This window comes from Malaya genurostris, chromosome 2 (genome assembly GCF_030247185.1).
Source record: "Malaya genurostris strain Urasoe2022 chromosome 2, Malgen_1.1, whole genome shotgun sequence".
Classification (NCBI taxonomy): Eukaryota; Metazoa; Arthropoda; class Insecta; order Diptera; family Culicidae; genus Malaya; species Malaya genurostris.
The window spans coordinates 137,618,172-137,638,171 of NC_080571.1; the positions used below are offsets into that span (position 1 = coordinate 137,618,172).

General features: G+C 42.1%; 1 protein-coding gene and 1 pseudogene across 11 annotated transcripts in view; both read right to left on the minus strand.

Moving 5' to 3' along the window:
• LOC131430107 (regulating synaptic membrane exocytosis protein 2) overlaps nucleotides 1-20,000 on the minus strand; it is a 1,567,561-nt gene that overhangs the window by 98,323 nt on the left and 1,449,238 nt on the right. The window lies entirely within an intron of this gene.
• LOC131433329 (5.8S ribosomal RNA) lies at nucleotides 3,505-3,656 on the minus strand (annotated as a pseudogene).

Genomic DNA, 20,000 nt, shown 5'->3' on the forward strand with positions numbered 1-20,000 from the left:
ACATTACTAAACACATTCATAACAGCGAGAATATGGTATGTAGCATCTACCGTACCCCCGTCAAGCATCCATATAGCAAAATTAACCTCTACAATGGGTAATTTCCTATGGCGAGGAATCTCAGCTAGAGTACCAATACAACAACTAGCACGAGATCGAACGCAAGGTGGACTTAAATTGCAACTACCCCTCTTGAAATGCAAGGCGCTTCTGATAAACCGACATACACAAGAAAAAGAATCAATCCCGTACTACAAATCATTAATCTTCCAAAACAACCCAATCCCAATAATTCTTCCCACAAACTGCCCTTGTTTAAAAATAATACATTTGAATTTCCCACTCCTACCTGAACAACTTCAACAAAATCCTTCGTCCGATCTAATCCACCGTTTCTACACACAAAGCACCGAGCAACCCAGGATAGAACGAGAGAACCCATCTCAAGATTGGCATAAGGCGTGGAGCAATATCCACAGAGCAAAAGGACTAACAACGCAGCAGCTAAGCGACCTTCTTCTTTTTGTAAATGGAAAAACCGAACATAGACGACTTTTACATACGATGCGGCGCGTCGATGGCGAGAATTGTTTACACTGCAACGCGCCAGTGGAAACACTACATCACAAGTTTAGTGAATGCCCGAGAGTTGTACCTGCCTGGCAATTTTTACAACGACAAATCTCATCGCGTTATGGATGGAGGCGGTTAGAATTCGAGCACTTCATGATACCAGTATTGAATGGAATACGTACAGTTACGAAATCTGAAGTTTTAAAATTATTTGCAATTTATCTACATTTTGTGAACAAAACAGATACTTTAATTAACATTAATGAATTGGAATTCTACCTAAAATATGAACTATAATATGTAAATAGTATGTTAAGCAATAAACAGACAAAATATTATAAAAAAAAATAAAGTCTCGGCTCACGTCTAACCCCCGGAACCAAGCTTTCGTCGATACCTGTGGGATTATTGAGTGTAACCATCGTCCCAGAGTTCCACTATTCCATGTATTCTGCCAGCTGGCTAGAGTTTTCTGACGACAGCAACTGGAAAATTCATTGAAGCAGATTGGTCTTTCATAGATATCACCTTCTAGTGCGCCCACCTTGGCTAACGAGTCCGCCCTCTCATTGCCTCGTATGGAACAATGTGAGGGGACCCAAGCCAAGGTAATCTGGTATGATTTTTCAGATAAAGCACTCAGTTGTTCCCGTATTTTCCCCAGGAAGTGCTTTCCAGGCTTCACTGAACGGAGAGCCTCAATGGAACTGAGACTGTCCGATACAATGAAGTAGTGATCTGCGGGCAGAGTGTCAATGATCTCAAGGGTATACTGAATTGCAGCAAGTTCTGCGACGTAAACTGAAGCTGGATCACTGAGTTTATAGGAAGCGGTGAAATTTACATTGAATATACCGAAGCCAGTGGACCCGTCTAGATATGATCCGTCAGTGTAAAACATTTTGTTACAGTCGACTTCTTTAAATTTATTATTAAAAACTTTTGGGATCTCTTGAGGGCGTACAGGATCCGGGATTCCACGAATTTCTTCTTTCATGGATGTGTCGAAAAACACAGTAGAATTTAAAGTATCCACAAAATGAACACGATTGGGAACAAACGAAGAAGGATTTATATTCTGAGCCATGTAATCAAAATACAAGGACATAAAACGGGTTTATGAATTAAGCTCGACGAGCTTTTCAAAGTTTTCTATCACCATCGGATTCAAAATGTCGCATCAGATTAGCAGTCGATATGAGAGATCCCAGAATCTGTTTTTCAACGGTAAGACACCTGCCAGCACATCAAGACTCATCGTATGAGATGATTGCATGCAACTCAAGGCAATACGTAAACAACGATACTGAATTCTTTCCAGTTTAATGAAATGAATATTCGCAGCCGAGCGGAAACAGAAACATCCATATTCCATTACTGACAATATCGTCGTTTTGTACAACCTGATCAGGTCTCCTGGGTGAGAGCCCCACCAAGTTCCGGTTATTGTACGAAGGAAACTGATACTCTGTAGGCATTTTCGTTTCAAATACCTAATGTGACATCCCCAGGTACCTTTCGAATCGAACCAGCCCCCAAGATATTTAAATGTGAAGACCTGAGCTATGATTTCACCGCCTAGTAGAAGCTGTAATTGCGCTGGTTCTCGCTTCCTTGAAAATACAACCAGTTTCAGTTTTCTCCGTAGAGAACTCGATACCCATTTGAAAAGCCCATGTCGACAAGTTGTCGAGGGTATCTTGCAATGGACCTTGGAGATCGGCAGCTTTGGGTCCTATAATAGACACAACACTGTCGTCGGCAAATTGTCTTAGCTTGCAAGATGTGTTGATACATTCATCAATGTTATTTTCGTAAAAGTTGTATAAAAGGGGGCTTAAGCATGAGCCCTGAGGAAGACCCATGTAACTGAATCGCTTTGTCGTCAAATCACCATGCTCAAAATGCATGTGTTTCTTGGACAATAGATTATATAAAAAGTTGTTCAAAACTGTTCAACAATTGTCTAGACGGAAGAGAATCATTTTCTCCAACAATTTCCGAATACAGGAAAGCATAGCAATCGGCCGATACGAATTGCGATCTTAGGCTGGTTTTCCTATGTTTGCGACATAGGCCTTCAAAACTGAACATCGCTACGATGGGACAAGCAACTAACAAAAAGAGACCTATATCGGGTGATTTGCAAGTGTGAACCAGCAAAACTGTTCGTAATGGATCGCAATGTCCTATTGAAAGCAAGAGCGTAAATGACCTGTGTGTCAACCACAGGCCAGTAACTTTGCTTCGGATAATCGAGTTCAACGGGCTTGAGCCCTAGACAGTTTCACGTACTTTTTGACTATCTATTCAGAGTGCTTTTAAACTTTCCCTCACGGTACTTGTTCGCTATCGGTCTCGTGGTGATATTTAGCTTTAGAAGGAGTTTACCTCCCACTTTGTGCTGCACTATCGAGCAACACGACTCCATGGAAAAATATTCTATCATCAGCGCCGTTCTACGGGCCTATCACCCTCTATGGGAGTAAAAGCCACATTCTAGTTGAACTTGAACCAGGTTCCACTGGTTATGGTAGATAACAAAATTTCCAGTACACGGAATCAGATAGATACGCGATGCATATCATCTCTACGTGCTGAGCTCCTCCCGTTTCGCTCGCAGCTACTCAGGGAATCCTTGTTAGTTTCTTTTCCTTCCCTTATTAATATGCCTCAATTTAGGGGGTAGTCACACATTATTTGAGGCCTACTTATTCGTCGGATGGTCAAATGTCGATGCACTGCCTACACACATCAGGGGGGTATCCAAGCCAGGCTGGAGTACGCGATGTATGTGCATCAACCATCGATAGCCTGTATCGCGCAAAGCGATACAATCGATGTCTGACTAGCTTGAACGTTTTACCACTATGGTTGGAAAACGTCACTACGCATACGTGCATTGGCACGTTCAGTTGAATCGATAAATATAGGCACTCAAAAATGTGTACATCGTAACGTTATACGATGTGCGATATGCGTTCAACTTGTCGGTGTTCATGTGTCCTGCAGTTCACATTCTGACGCGGATTTAGCTGCGGTCTTCATCGATCCACGAGCCGAGTGATCCTCTGCCTAGGGTTTTACAAGCTTACCGGATTCCCCGGTAGAACCATACAATAGCACAAAACACAGTTGTTGTGGGCATCCACGCGCACGGGCTCACGGTTGCACAATTGATGATACCACACCGCACTCCACAGTCGAACTGCGAGACCGAGTGAGCGAGTTGTACTCTCTCTCTCTCTCTGTAGCACCGTACACGAGCACGCATTTCGCGCCCAAGAGTAGGAAGAAAATAGAAACACACATGCGTGTAGCGTGATTTTCGTTCTCTCAACACAAACAATTTGTGCGTACGAGAGAGGTATGCGCACGTTCGCATCGGGCCGGGTTGATTGTATGATGGTTTTGTGTGTGGTTTTTGTTCACAACAAATCAATACAGTAATGAACCTTCCGCAGGTTCACCTACGGAAACCTTGTTACGATTTTTACTTGCTCTAAATCATCCAGTTCGGTCAACTTCAGCGATTCAAATGTAATCCCGAGGAACTAGCAAATGTTCACCTTCAAAGACCTCACTAAATAATTCATCGGTAGTAGCGACGGGCGGTGTGTACAAAGGACAGGGACGTAATCAACGCTAGCTAATGACCAGCACTTACTGGGAATTCAAGTTTCATATGGACCATTTCAATCCATAATCCCGACTAAATGAGCATTTCAGTGATTTACCGTTCCTTTCGGAATAGGGTACACGCTGCTGCTCACATTGTAGCGCGCGTGCAGCCCAGAACATCTAAGGGCATCACGAACCTGTTATCGCTCAATCTCACTTTGCTGAACACAAATTGTCCTATTAAGTAGAAGTCAACCTCGATGAGTTGACGCATTATCAGGTCACACTACACCGCCGGCCGGAACCGGCGCGAACGAAGAAACTGCACCGCATGGTTGCCCAAAATACAGCACCCCGCCGCACCGACCACCAACCGGACGGGATCTTCGTCTGACTACTGATAGCGTTCTATTTAATTTGATTGAGTCACGTTCGTTATCGGAATTAACCAGACAAATCATTCCACGAACTACGAACGGCCATGCACCACTACCCTTAATTTTGAGAAAGAGCTATTAATCTGTCTTACCTCAATAAGTTCGGACCTGGTAAGTTTTCCCGTGTTGAGTCAAATTAAGCCGCAGACTACACTCCTGGTGGTGCCCTTCCGTCAATTCCTTTAAGTTTCAACTTTGCAATCATACTTCCCCCGGAACCAAGCTTTGGTTTCCCGGAAGCTACTGAGAGCACCATAATGTAGCGTCTCGCAATTGCTAGCTGGCATAGTTTACGGTTAGAACTAGGGCGGTATCTAATCGCCTTCGATCCTCTAACTTTCGTTCTTGATTAATGAAAGCATCCATGGTAAATGCTTTCGCTTTAGTTAGTCTTGCGACGGTCTACGAATTTCACTTCTCGCGCCGTAATACTAATACCCCCAACTACTTCTGTTAATCATTACCCCTTGATCTGGATTACAAACCAATGAATATTAAGACCGAGGTCATATTCCATTATTCCATGCAAGATTATTCTCGACCATAGGGATAGCCTGCTTAGAGCACTCTAATTTATTCAAGGTAATAGCAGTTGGGCTTGTGGGAAACGCCAGCACCCGATATAAGGCAACAGACGCCACAACAATACACATGAACCAAACGGTGTGATCGCACACCCAGTCCTATAGTCGCAATAATCCAGTGACCTACTACCATCATTCCGAGTAGCACCCGTGTTGGACAAGAATAAACTTCGAACGTTTTAACCGCAACAATTTTAATATACGCTAGTGGATAGTTGATCAATAGTTGATAGGGCAGATATTTGAAAGATCCGTCGTCGTTGCGAGACCATACGATCAACAAAATTATCCAGATTTCAACTTAAGCGTCACGGAGGACGATTGGTTTGACTAACAATTGCACAGGTTCCGCGAGGTCCCTGCATTATGGCATGTATCAGCTCTAGATTTTCCACAATTATCCAAGTAACTAGTTAAATGATCTTGTAAATTATAGCTGTTATACTGAGCCTTATGCGGTTTCACATTAAATCTGTTTGTACTTAGACATGCATGGCTTAACCTTTGAGATAAGCGTATATTACTGGTAGGATCAACCAGAATTCGTCCGGGTCAGTCAGTCAGTGATGAGCCGTTAAATCTGGTATGAACTATGGTATGGCCGCCTTCGTTCAACACCGTTCTTTGGTAGCTATCAAATCACCGTCCTCCTTCCCCTTCTCGTGTCAAGAGAAAAAGTACGGCTTGGGATACGAAATCCCGTGCCATTGAATTTCACCACAACGTATTCCATTCGCACATTCGTGTTCGTATGAGACACTAGCCGTACCCCGATTGTACGCGGTGCTAGATACCAAGCAAAACAATCGAAAAAAGATTCCCTTCTTTGACGGCCGACTACGGTTCGACCACTGCCCATGGTTGATGATGGTACACCAATCAGGACGAATCATAATACCTGCTACTGTCGTTAGCTATCGCATATAATGTGGTAGCCGTATAACATTCATCAGACACCTACATCCTCTTCGCATTAGCCGGAGTCGGTTCGACAGAGCGACAGAACACGCTTCCGTCTGTGTAACCAACCGATCGACCATTTACTTGTACCTCCTCCCACCAAACCATAGTGCATCACATCATGGTTGGACTCGCTCATATAGCCATTATGCCTCTCTGTTCGTACCTGTCCAGCCAAACCATAGTGTACAACATCATGGTTGGACTCGCTCATATAGCCATTATGCCTCTCTGTTCGTACCTGTCCAGCCAAACCGTAGTGTACAACATCATGGTTGGACTCGCTCATATAGCCATTATGCCTCTCTGTTCGTACCTGTCCAGCCAAACCGTAGTGTACATCATCATGGTTGGACTCGCTCATATAGCCATTATGCCTCTCTGTTCGTACCTGTCCAGCCAAACCGTAGTGTACCGCACCATGGTTGGTCCAATCACATGGCCTGCACCTAATCCGGACCAAATTGACGATACGCTCAAAATGCATTTTTTGGGCTCAAAAGTCAATATTTTCGACGCATACGTTCCGAAATGTGGTCCCCCTATAGATAGATTGGTGGCCAAAACAGGCCAACTTTATCATAATTTGTGATAACTTTGATGCGTCGGTCCACCGCAACCAGCGGAACCGTATACTACGGTACCGTCAGTGAGACAAGTATGCCTCGCATCGTGCGGCAGACCGACTGGAACGTAGAAGACGGTTTCGCTGACAGGTATGGGGATGTATCCCACAACAAGGGCCATTCATGGTACATCATACGGCAAACTGATGGGAACATCTAAGGCAGGTATGGGGATGTATCCCACTATAAGGGCCATTCATGGTACTTCATATGACAAACTGATGGGAACGTCTAAGGCAGGTATGGGGATGTATCCCACTACAAGGGCCATTAATGGTACATCATATGGCAAACTGATGGGAACATCGTAGGCGAGTATGGTGATGTATGGTAAATAAAAACTTTAAAAAAATACGCACGTCATCGAACGATCAAGACGTTCGAGACGTGCTATACAGTCCTAGTACGATACCTCCACTAGGTCATGTACTATCCACGGGACCGATAACCAGAGTAGAATCAGTTGGCAAGAGACATAGAATGTCGCACTATACCACTATATGGTATAGTGATATAGTGCGAAAAGTTTTACTGTCAGTGCTGAAAAATTTCGTTATCACAATGATGACTCGAGCTTACATTGAGACAATAGATATATCATCGTCCACCCAACGACGATTGTCGCTAATTGAATCATAACAAGTATCATGACTGCCGAACCCTTTCAGTATCATTGGAAATTGATTTCATGAAAATGTAAACAAAAGTTATCCCCCTATCACCCGGTGATGAGCCAGTGATAGACGACAATATTTGTCTCATTCGACATTCAGTTGAGCATCAACGGTATCATATACATTCCTGAGAATCATCGTCAACCGGGTCGATTGGGCCCTTCCAATTATATGCAGTTGCCAGCGCCATGAGGAACAACTCTTTGTTTAATTTAATAAGTAAAATGTTTCCCAACGTATCTTTCCCAAGGCCAGTGCGTTGATTAGAGATAACCAAGGCAAGGACACCGAAAGACCATTCAACAGAGGCTTGGTTCGATTGTGTGGATAGTACAACCATTACTACTGCATATATCTCTGGGTGCGTAGTCTTACGGCGCAACCAATGGTCCCACACGTTGTAGTTATGTTTTTGGCGTGGCTCTAGGTCCAAAGACTTAACTTGTTAAAGAAACCCGGTCTCGCAACCAAGATTCACGGATTCACCAAACATTTGCGTAAGATACTGATCAAAATTATCGCTAGACTCTGACGATTCTCTACTTGTACTAGCCGGTGTTTTACTCAGTTGGCAGATACGTTCCCATGTATCGACTATGTATTGCTGAATTTTATCTTTTTCCTCAGCCGTGAATATTTTAGAACCTCGATATTGGTATAATGCCATCTGGACCGCCTTCAATTGGCGCAAAACGTTCAATCTATTGTTCAACGACCGAAGTAAATGGGGACTGAAAGAGTTTTCGCGAACTTTCTGTACCTCACTCGTTGCCATCAGCCATGCCATATAGAAGTCAGATAACTTTAACGCGTCGGTCCACCGCAACCAGCGGAACCGTATACTACGGTACAGTCAGTGAGACAAGTATGCCTCGCATCGTGCGGCAGACCGACCGGAACGTAGAAGGCGGTTTCGCTGACAGGTATGGGGATGTATCCCACAACAAGGGCCATTCATGGTACATCATATGGCAAACTGATGGGAACGTCTAAGGCAGGTATGGGGATGTATCCCACTATAAGGGCCATTCATGGTACTTCATATGACAAACTGTTGGGAACGTCTGAGGCAGGTATGGGGATGTATACCACTACAAGGGCCATTAATGGTACATCATATGGCAAACTGATGGGAACATCTTAGGCGAGTATGGTGATGTATGGTAAATAAAAACTTTAAAAAAATACGCACGTCATCGAACGATCAAGACGTTCGAGACGTGCTATACAGTCCTAGTACGATACCTCCACTAGGTCATGTACTATCCACGGGACCGATAACCAGAGTAGAATCAGTTGGCAAGAGACATAGAATGTCGCACTATACCACTATATGGTATAGTGATATAGTGCGAAAAGTTTTACTGTCAATGCTGAAAAATTTCGTTATCACAATGGTGACTCGAGCTTACATTGAGACAACACATATATCATCGTCCACCCAACGACGATTGTCGCTAATTGAATCATAACAAGTATCATGACTGCCGAACCCTTTCAGTATCATTGGAAATTGATTTCATGAAAATGTAAACAAAAGTTATCCCCCTATCACCCGGCGATGAGCCAGTGATAGACGACAATATTTGTCTCATTCGACATTCAGTTGAGCATCAACGGTATCATATACATTCCTGAGAATCATCGTCAACCGGGTCGATTGGGCCCTTCCAATTATATGCAGTTGCCAGCGCCATGGGGAACAACTCTTTGTTTAATTTAATAAGTAAAATGTTTTCTAACGTATCTTCCCCAAGGCCAGTGCGTTGATTAGAGATAACCAAGGCAAGAGCACCGAAAGACCTTTCAACAGAGGCTTGGTTCGATGGTGTGGATAGTACAACCATTACTACTGCATATATCTCTGGGTGCGTAGTCTTACGGCGCAACCACCCACACGTTGTAGTTATGTTTTTGGCGTGGCTCTAGGTCCAAAGACTTAACTTGTTAAAGAAACCCGGTCTCGCAACCAAGATTCACGGATTCACCAAACATTTGCGTAAGATACTGATCAAAATTATCGCTAGACTCTGACGATTCTCTACTTGTACTAGCCGGTGTTTTACTCAGTTGGCAGATACGTTCCCATGTATCGAGTATGTATTGCTGAATTTTATCTTTTTCCTCAGCCGTGAATATTTTAGAACCTCGATATTGGTATAATGCCATCTGGACCGCCTTCAATTGGCGCAAAACGTTCAATCTATTGTTCAACGACCGAAGTAAATGGGGACTGCAAGAGTTTTCGCGAACTTTCTGTACCTCACTCGTTGCCATCAGCCATGCCATATAGAAGTCAGATAACGACACGTGCTTCTCTTGCATTTGCTTTGTGCAGATGTACAACGGCTTAAACGTATCATAGTAATGCTCAATGAACGACCATTGATTGGAAAGGTCTAGTTCGGGAAAATTATCGGCCAACTGGTTAAAAAACCTTTTTTGGTGTACGAACGATTCCATCATTTTGAATATACCACCCCATCGTGTCCTACTCCAGACGGGTGGGTATGAAGCATCGTAGCTTTCAAACTCTGACCGGTACTTCACCAGCTTACATTTTTTAGCAACAGCAGTGATGGCTCGGATAGACTCATCGGATTTATCAACAACATCCAGTACTGCAAGCTGTAAGGTATGCACGGCAAGAATAATCCTTTCCGACAGTTCATTTGCCAGTTCAGCAGTAACGTTTCGTTCACACTGTTGATCATCCTCTATCACATCCGACTCAGCCAGCTCATCTATGTTCGTACCATCAGCCTGCTGCTCTGTAGGCATTACGTACGTATCATTGTTTAATTTTCTAACCGTTACCACCATATTAGCCCCATTGTCGCATGTCACGGAAAATATGTTCTCAAGAGATAGCCCATAGTCGGCCAAAGTATTCATAACTTTTGATTTCAAGAACGCCGCCATTTGACTTTCTTTCATTTCGATCATACCAAGGGTACGAATGACCACCTGCTCGTCTAGGGCATACTGTACATTGATGCCTAAGATATGGTGATTGTGTTGGGCAGCAGAATCTATTTTCAAGCAGACGAGATTGCTTTCATCTCATCTATCAACATTTCTTTTAGACGATAGGCAGTCTTCGAGAGATGACATTTCATTGTGACACGGTTCAAAGTGCACCCAAGAGTCGTTGTAATCGGTTTCAGTAAGTCTTTGAAGCCTTCCCACTCGAAGCAGGAAATAGGAAGATGATGGGAGATCGTCAGCTTAACTGCTGACGCATTTAGTAACCACCGGTCAATAGCTATTAAACGCTTAGGAATTACTCTTTCCTTCTTCTCCATTGGATAGGCAATTGTAAGGAGATTGTTTGCACATGCACGTTTCGTATGTACGGTACGAAAGTGACGGATGAAGTTGCCAGGGGCAAATCTACTCTGGACGTATGGACATCCTGATGCAGGATCGATGTTGCAGATAGCTTTATCGCCCTGTCTTACTACCAATGACGACGCAATGTCCGTCAGTGACCGCAGCAGCTTATTGCGGTCTGCTCTAGTTGTACACGGAAAAGCCAGCGATCGCAAAGCAACTAAAATATTAGTTATTTTTCTGATTTTAATTGGGGTAAAATGTGGTACAACTAATCGACTGTTGTTTTAACTAATCTGTCATTTTTGATTTATCGTGCTGGCAGCTTAGCAACGACACCCAACAAGTAATGAAACGTTTCAGTTGAGCAATGCCAAACACCATGAGCGAACAATGGAACATTTCAATGAGAGTTCGCTCGTGCAATTGAGCAAAGACACAATCCCAGCAAAGTTACTTGTATGCATGAAAGCAAAAAAATGCCTCAGTTGTTTCAACCAATTATTCAGTTATTTGAACTTAAAACGCCAATTGCAATAAATATTTTTTACTGTTAGTCTCTTCGGAGGCAGCTAATCGTTCACTGCTTTAACAACGAAATTTTACCTAATTAACTGCTTATATCTTTATCACTATACTCACAAAGGATATGGAAATGAACCAAAAGATTACAATTCTCAAAAGAGAACTCACCAGAAAATGGTCATAGGGAATTAGGAATTTTTTCCTTCACTTGCAGAATGGCTCGTTGGTAAACCTAATGCTACAGATACACTTTCAAGAAAATACAAATAGTACCACTTCACTTTAGCAGCAAATTTTTAAGCGTTAAGCGGTTTTAATAACATTGACATGAACTGTCCTAGAATACATTACTCTCAGATGAAATTTAAACATTTATACTGTAGGAATATCTATTTAAGGTAGCGCTTCGCCGTGGTCACGGGAGTTCGCTGTCTATCCCGGGGTTTCACGCACTTTACCCAAAATTGTTTGAAAACGGTAAAGAAAACGGAAATTCCAAGAACATACGATTCTAGATAATTAATTTTTCTATCGATTCGTATATAAACTGTGCCTGATAAACGTTTTTATCGAAAGATTTCGTGCGAGTTTTAAAAATAAATGAGTTTTTCCTTATTCTTTCGCACGCACACAATGTCAACGCATGCAAAATCGCACGAAATATCGCGAAAGAAAAGCTTTCTAACTAATATTTTTCGCCAAATGCATAGTAAAATCATTTACCTACAATCGTATGTTTTTGATTTTTCGTGAATCGGGTTAGTATTGGAGAAATTTGCAATTTAGAGTGAAATTTCGGCGACAAAGCAAGAGGAAGCAGTGAGTTGTCTCGCTTCGACTTGACCACGGCGAAGCGCTACCTTAACACATGGAAAACTCGTTTTACAATTAACAGTTATATTCCTCTGTATACTTTCACTTACATAAAACGACCACTACGTAACTAACATAAATGACGTTCATTTACCATTGAAAATTTTCAATACGAAACACTTCTGGTGAAATGAAGAGGTTTTTTGTTCTGCGTTTTGCTGTCTTCGTTCTCCGCCAAGTGATAGCATTTGAATACAACAATTTCGGTTACCTGAATGGTTATGTCAAAATCAACAGATATATTCGTTAAATCAACAACATTTTAGTTGAAACAACCAGGGCGTGAAACAACAATTGCAATATTGTTTGTTTTTTGTTTCGATTATAGAGGTTTTAACCGTAAGGTCATTCGCCTCTTGGGGCCAGAAAAACTTTGTGACCCTATGTGCGGGGTTGGGAATCGAACCCAGGTGGGCTGCGTGAAAAGCATCGACTTATTTTCCAAAACGGACTTCACGTCGTAAAAGTACGTCGCAAAACTACCAGAACGCACCATATGTCGTTACGTTCGTTTACCATAGTAAGCCGTGACAACGATTTTGAAAAATGCCTCTCGGTACGAACCATCACCATGGACACGTATATGGGCGGTCCGCTGTCTATGCCGCATCGATAGGCGTTAACGGTTAACACTGTATACATAACTACGGACGCGTATACGGGAGCGGTTTGCTGCATGTGCATCGCTGTTAGGCGTTAGCCATAGATACGTTCTCAACCATCCACCAATCTTAAACCACTTGTGCACTTAACAATTGTTACGACATGTACGACCCAGAACTTTACATCACTGGGTCGATGAGATCAACAGATGGAAACTTTGTCAAGTAACCCGGTTGCAAAAACATTTGCACACTATACGTACCACCACCAGGGTTGAAAAAAATCGAACCTCTCTACTGAAAATCAGTCATAGTGAAATATCAGTCACATTAGCTGACCATGATATTCATGTCACTTATCACTCGAGTGTCTTTCGGTGAAGTGATACGCAACTGATTATCAGATACGTAGTCCTGATATATCTATTTCGGTATTGAAGTTAATCGTTTGGTTCAAATAATATTTCCGAGTAGATTTCATAATTAATGACGAGTTACCTAAGATGATGTTTAATTAATAATAGTAATAATATGTTTTAATAAATTCAAATCGTTGTGACTATGGTAGAATTAAATTAGGATAAGAATTTCATGTAAAAATGATGCTACGGCGAAGAAAAACTTATGTAAACTGCCTTAAGAAATAAACGTAGTTATGGAAAAAAAAATCTATTTCGGTATCAGTCAACCCGCGTTAGCTCTATGAGCGAGTACGTGTTTATCACCAATCACCATTCACCAGACTGCTTGGCACCACCACCAACCATGCCACCAACCACCAAGCATGCCACGCACCGATTGCAATACCATATGTGATAACGTTGTGCGTGCAGTCACTCGCTCGGCTACTCATCCATCGAACTGTACCCTGCAGTGCATACATGGTATGCAAGCTGTCGCTACCTGTCGCACTTTTCGTGTTTTTCAGTGGATTACATCGCACCAACGTTTACCATATGTACATATGTTTACATATGGGAATTGTATAGTTAACAAACCAGCAAGCATGGGTAGTCTGAATAGATCGGAATATAGAGACTTCCTCTGCCACTCGCAACCCCCAGCCTGTAAACCTATCGTTTGTAGGGGGTCTCAGGTATCGAGATTATATATTGATGCTCAATAATGCCACCAGCGTTCCAGCATATTAGCGATGTACTTGCTGTATTTATTTATTTATTTATTTCTTATTGGGTTCATCGGACATATGTCTAAATGAACCGACAGAGTGGGAAAAAGCCCATATGAGTTGAACAAACTTCATACTATTCTCAGACAGGCGCAAAAATCACTATCTTTTAAACAACAAACACAAAACAAAAAGTAATTACAATGCGTCAAGTGAAATAAATTAACACATAGAAAAAAACAGTCCTTATAATATAGTTCGTTTCATTCTTTCCGCGAAGCGACGGGAAGGCTCATCAAACTCAAAAATTGTTTCAACAGAAGTAAAAGCTCGTGTGCACGCAGTTATAGGTTCGTTACTTCCAAATAAAGTCCTGTGGAATCCGTTTTGAAGTAGAGTCGTATGGTCAATGCTTGTTGAATTTTTCTTCGGCGCTGTAGAGTATCGATTCCCAATAATTGGCATCTGTCCGGGTATGGTGGCAAGTTTACAGGATCTCTCCAAGGCAAATGTCGTAATGCCATGCGAACAAAACGTTTCTGAACACGTTCAAGTCTAAGGCTCCACGATATTTGATACGGACACCAGATTACTGAAGCATTTTCCAGAATCGGGCGGACGAGTGAGCAATATAAAGCCTTCAAGCAAAGCGGATCATTGAAGTCTTTAGCAATTTTAGAGATGAATCCCAGCTGACGGGAAGCTTTCGAAATAACTAGCGACCGTTGGATATCGAACGTCAATTTGGCATCCAGTTGTACACCAAGATCACACACCTGAGTCACTCTAGATAAAATTGTTCCATCAATGTTATAGTCGAATATAATGGGACGTAGAATCCGATGAAATGTGATAACTTGGCATTTGGTTACATTGATAATGAGTTTATTTTCATTGCACCAATTTGCGAACCTTGTAAGCAAATCTTGCAGTCGTTGGCAATCCTCAACACTACGAATGGCGAGATACAGTTTCAAATCATCTGCGTAGATTAATTTACAACCAGATTCCAAGAGTAATGCTTCATCGTTGAAAAATACTACAAATAGCAAGGGTCCCAAGTTGCTACCTTGCGGAACACCTGATTTATTCGAGAATTCGGACGACGCAACGTTATTGATTTTTACACGCAGTTGTCTATCGGAAAGATATGAGTTCAGCCAAGACACGAGTTGCGATGATAAACCAAGTCGAGATAATTTACACAACAGTATTCGATTATCAATCTTGTCAAACGCTGCTTTTAGGTCGGTGTAGATCACATCCATTTGTGCTTTTGCCTCCATACTAGAAATACATTCAGACGTTAAGGTTAACAAATTCGTTGTAACTGATCTACCAGGCACGATCTAAAATAGCACCACTCACAATTATCTCGAATAATTTCGATGAGGCCGAGAGGCTAGTTATTCCTCGATAATTTGCGACATTTCGTCGATCACCGTTTTTGAAAACAGGACACATATATATGACTGTTTCCATATGCGAGGGAATCTGCATTGCTCGAACGATCGGTTGAACATAACACTTAGTGGTTCAGCTATGGAGGATATGCAGCGACACCAGACAACGGCGGGTATTCCATCCGGACCAGGTGAAAAAGAGCGCTTCAGTTTTTTAGCCGCTTGTTCAATCATGTGAGGTGTAACGGTGAAAATGTCCAAATCGAACAAATCAGATGGAACACTTGCAGCTGCAGCATTCGCTTCGCTAGGCGATGTAGAGTGGCTCGAAAAAAACACCAGTGAAAAATTTTGCAAACAACTCACATGACTCAGGAACAGTAGTAGCAATTTCATTGTCAAGAAATACATTGGTTGGAATAGATGAACATTTTCTCTTTGAGTTAACAAAAGTACAGGTGTGTAATGTCAGAGACGTAACTGGATATCGTGAATACGAATAAAACTTGCACTCTTTCTTTATACTTTGGAATATCAATTAGTTGATCGATTGTGTTAATTGTGCAAGTTTTGCCCTTTTACACTACTAGAATTTGAAACGATATACCCAAACTACAGTACAGATTAGTTACATGGTTTTGGAAAGAACCTCTTATGAAGGCGTGCGTGAAGGGCCAAATTGTATAATTTTCTAAGATATTAAACACTGATTGGATATAAACGATTTTGAACACTGTTGCGAATTTAGAACTGTGAAAATTGCAAAAAAACTGATCATATTATCTTAGATTAGCACTGCACTGCTGATTTTAATTTTTGATTTACAGAGAAGCAATCTTTATAGTTCTTTAGGTAACATTTAAAGCCATTAGAAAGGCTGATTTTGCATAATGTTCCACATTGTTGTCCATTTCCCGTTGTATGCAAACGACCACCAACAGGATGATGTAATCGATCTTCTTCGATGGGAAACTGGCTCTGCGACCTGAGCGTTTGAGGTTTTGTACAACGCAAAAGGTTTGCTTTCGTTGACGACTGCTCCACCTGACGGCTGAAGTCCAAATGAGAGAACGACCTGAGCGTTTGAGGTTTGGTACCACGCAAAAGGTCTGCTTTCATTGACGACTGTTCCACCTGACGATTGAAGTCCAATTGAAAGCACGACCTAAGCGTTTGAGGCTTTATACCACGCAAAAGGTCTGCTTTCATTGACGACTGCTCCACCTGACGGCTGAAGTCCAAATGAAAGCACGACCTAAGTGTTTGAGGTTTTATACCACGCAAAAGATCTGCTTTCATTGACGACTGCTCCACCTGACAGCTGAAGTCCAAATGAGAGTTGCGACCTGAGCGTTTGAGGTTTTTAACCACGCAGAAGGTGCACTCTCCGAAGCTGCTAGTCCCACGACGTCTGCTTCCGTCCAACGCACAAGAAGAAATGATCGATTTTTGACCACGGTTCCCCTTTTATACGCAGTCAGTTGAAGATATGTGCCTGACTACCTCAAAATCGTCGTCCTTGCGCGAAAAAGCCAAACAAAAGTAAAGAGTTTTCCGCGTTGTTTTCAAAGTTTGAGAAAACTTAATTTTTGAGTTGTTTGTGGTTATCTCACACTGTTCAAAATATTATCCTCAATTCCTGATCATATTTTTGATGAAATGGTGAAAGAATTATGTTACTACCGTTAATACAAGTCGAAATATTCACGATTAAGTTCTGCCCATTCTTCCATATGGCTAATTTTGAAAAGGCACCCCATAGTAAAGTAAGTCGTATTCACGACAAAACGCCAAAAGCTACGAAGATTACGTTGTAGATTTGTCTGAACTTTGAGTACGTACGATTTATACAAAGTGGCATTCAGTGTACGATATGCATTGACAGAACGGTGGAAATTAATGGCGGTTGCTAAACATCGATGACGCTTAAGCTTACGTTGATATGAATTCCGCAAGCGTTTCAGTTTACTCAATTCAGATGTGCTCCAAGTTGGAGAGACAGACGGTCTGACGTGTGGTAAGTTACATTGAAGACAATGATTGATTTCTCCGCAAAAAACTTCAGCCATATCATCTACGTCACCTGTTGCGAACAATAAAGCCCAATCAATATTTCTCAAGTGATCAGAAAGTGCAGAGAAGTCCAGCAAACGAAAGTTCAATGGGCATGCAGTGTTGCTATCATCAGTGGATGGCCGTCGAATGCTAACAATACTGGCGGGCAGATAAATTGAAAGCGGTGGATGATGGGTGTCAACGGGAAGCTGTGGGGCACAGTTGCGGTCGATCCTAGCTTCACAATCAGATGGGCAGAGAACAAGATCAAGAGTGCGACCGAGTAGATTGTGTACAAAATTTTTTTTGCTCTAGGACTAAAAATTCGAAACCGTCGAGCAGCGTGTGGCTAGCAGGTGACAATTGAGCGTTGCTGTATATAGCGTCAACATTGTTCGTATCCCATCTAATACGAGGTTGGTTATAGTCACCACACACGAGCACTGAACCATTAGGCGAGTAATTATCAAACAATTCATGTAATGCCGAAATATGTTCGTTGATGACGTGTACATCCTGACTTCGATCAGGCGGTATGTAAAGTGCACATATTTTAATATCTTTACCTTTAACTCTCGCTGAGACGGAGACTTGCTAAATATTTCGCCCGTTTATCAGATTCATCGTACTGCTGACATACTTTTGAGCCACTGCGACAAGAACACCACCAAACCGAGATTTGCAACTGTTGCGGGGACAGCGATCACACCGGAACACATTATAAGCCGTACCAAATAGCTGAATTGAGTTGATGCAATCGTCAAGTCCGGTTTCAGTGAAAATAATCACGTCGAATCCGCAATCGATGGAATTCAGAAACAAATCATCAATTTTGGTCCTCAGTCCTCTCACATTTTGGTAATAAATAGATATTCTGCTATCACAGTCGGAAATTCGTTGCAAAGGATAGTTATTGAATGCTAGTAATTGAACAGGAACGTTTGAGTACTCGCCTATGATGGAAGCCCTTAAGCTTCCATCATCCACCAAAGATCGCAATGCATTCAAATTACTGTCAATGGAAATGTTTCCTCTATCATCGGTATTACTGCTGGCTGCTTTCGTAATAACATGGACGGGTGTCTCAACAGGTGTAATTAAAAATCCACGAATTTTCTGAAAGTTAGACCTGTAGGCCAACGCATAGCGTCAAGTGCGTGCTGCTTCAGTTCGTGCTGACATCTCATCAGACACAGTCGACAATTGCTTACGGTCGAGACGATAGAAACAAAGACAATACAGTTTAGTGAACAATAGAGTGTACGAAATGAGCAAATACGATTTAACAAAGCCTGAAACTTGGCCTACAAGGCCAAATTCAATTTGTATTGATTTCAAGCGCTGCAAAGTTAGGCCAGCAGCAACCGAAATTGAAATCTTGCTTAAGGAACGAATGCATCTAAACGTTACTGATGTAAGTGAGATTCAATTCAACAAGGCGTCTAACTGTGTGTCATTATGTTCAAACGTGAAAAAGATGCAATTGCATTTGCTTCGGTTAATAACGGGGTGCACAGTATTGATCATGACAATGTTAAATATAAAATCCCTGTGTACATGGTGGACAATGCCATAGAAGTACGCGTGCATGACCTTCCCCCGCAGACCAGCGAGGAGTATGTTCGGGAATGTATGTCGCAGTACGGTGAAGTTCTTTCCATCGAAAGGGAAGTATGGCGGAATTTTTTTACGGGTATCCGGAATGGCGTGCGAGTAGTACGTATGCAACTACGTAAAGCAATTCCATCTTACATCATTTGTGATCAAGACGGGATACATCCGTGTAAAACGCTGATTACGTATGAAAATCAACTGGTTACATGTCAGTTTTGTGAACAACCTGCACACTACGGCAAACCTTGCACCGAAACTGCAAAAAGGACATCTTTAAACAAAAATAAGGACAACCGCCCAACAACGGAAACTAGTGAGCGCAGTACTTCTGTTGTACCATTAAACCCACCAACAACTGCAATTAATGCACAACAAGGCGCGTCTACAGCAACTGACAACCAACCCAAGAATGCGAATTACAAGGAAAACGAAAAAAAAACGGAAACCAACAACGATACCACCGATGCGGCAATGGAGGACGAGACGAGCCACGAACAAAGTGCCCCTCACTCATCGCAAGATAAAAATGAAAGCTCCTCTTCCCCTAGAAAAAAGGGTGACAACGAGAAAAAAATTATTTTATCTAATAAAAACATGGCTCATTCGGCCACGTAAAGCTTGTACGCAAATTGGCCTGAATAAAAAATTTTTTATAAAAAAAAGTGCGTGCTGCTTGAGTGTTGGATCAAGACCAATTTTGAATAATATGTAATTCAAGTTAGCAGGGTCTAAACCCTTTGGTACAAGACGAATGACATCAAATGTATCTGATAAATTAAGGCAGCGTGAGACTATTTTCTGCACGTCATCATTACTGATCATCGGTTGGAACCCAGATAGATAAAGCAAAAATATAGGTGGAGAAGTAGGCGGCATAATGAATTACTTTACCCTGAGCTTGCAGGAACGAAGATTAAAACCGCAGCAGTTCTGGCTGATGTGAAAAGGGGTTTCACAAAGGCCACAGCGCACTGGATCCAAGTCGTTAATT